This window comes from Triticum dicoccoides, chromosome 1A (genome assembly GCF_002162155.2).
Source record: "Triticum dicoccoides isolate Atlit2015 ecotype Zavitan chromosome 1A, WEW_v2.0, whole genome shotgun sequence".
Lineage (NCBI taxonomy): Eukaryota > Viridiplantae > Streptophyta > Magnoliopsida > Poales > Poaceae > Triticum > Triticum dicoccoides.
This window is the reverse complement of record NC_041380.1, coordinates 297,428,205-297,429,523: the sequence shown is the minus strand read 5'-3', so window position 1 is coordinate 297,429,523 and position 1,319 is coordinate 297,428,205.

The following is a 1,319-nucleotide window of genomic DNA, read 5'->3' as shown; positions in this document are numbered from 1 at the left end:
TCTGGCACAGCTTCAGGCCACTCCTCCTCCTCCAACTCAGCCACGTCAGCCGTCTTCGCCGCCTCAGCAATCACGGAAGAGAGACGCCTCAGCTATGGTGCGTAGCGGTACAAGTCGAGGTAGTACTGCACGTACAGGAGGAGGAAAGCGATTTCAATATGGTCCAAGAAGCCTCGCGCCTCTTCCGCAGAGGCCTTACGACAAGTCCGAGGAGGAAAACGTAGCCATATCGAAGGCCGAGGTGGAAGCCCATTTTGCACCGAAACCGCCACCGCCGCCAAGGGAGAAAGTGCCTATGGAAAAGATTGACCACTTCATTCGTATGGCTAGACCACCAGCTCCCAAGCCTGTTGACTCAGACTATGAGCGCCACATCAAGAAGTTAAATCGAGCACGTCTATAGAAAGAGGCGAGCTCGAGCTCGAGCAAATCAGCTGGCAAAAGGAGCGGTAAAACCGTTCCCCAGCTGGGAGAACAGGCGGCGCAATCAATCCCCCCGCTTGTTGTGCCAACAACACATGAGAGTAGGCGCGGCCAATATTATTGTGGGCAAACCGTTAACGTTCCCGGGCTGGGCGATGTCGTAATAACTGAGGAGCATATTGTGCACGCTGAATCGATCGGGATCACTGTTGGAAAACTCCTCGATATCGAGCCCATGTCTCCGACTAGAGAGGAGGAAATAAAACGGAAATATGCCCGGGGCCAACCTTTGGTCGAGCCAGAGGAGGTCAATAAGCTCCCAACGAGAATGTATGCATTGCATCAATGTTACATGGACATTACCAAGATTTCCAATCGAGAGTCCCTCATGGTGAATGTCAACGAGGAGCATTACTACCATAAGAAACCTGTGACCGTTGAGTATTCAGAACTTTTTCATCTATACAATAAAGACGCACTCGACAAATCTATCGTCAGTTGCTATTGTCTATAAGTGATTTCTTTCTGTAATTTAAGTCTCAAGCTAGCTGATCATTTTGATCAATCATTACCTGTAATTATCCTCACTATATTCTTTTCTGTGGTATTATGCAGGATGAACATTTATGAAATGAAAAAAGGTGGACGCTATGGCATTGTGTTCGTTAATCCAAATACCATTAATGAATACACATGGAAAATAGATCCATATCACGCAAAATATGTAGAGGAAAGCATGCTACAGTTCTTCAAGGAACTCAAATAAAATGAAGATATACTACTTCCTTACAACTTCCAGTGAGTCACACTGTCTTGTACTACAAATTCTGTTTTTCCCTACTAGCTAGAGCTACATGTTTTTGCTTACATATGCCCGCTTAATTAAGACATGCAAA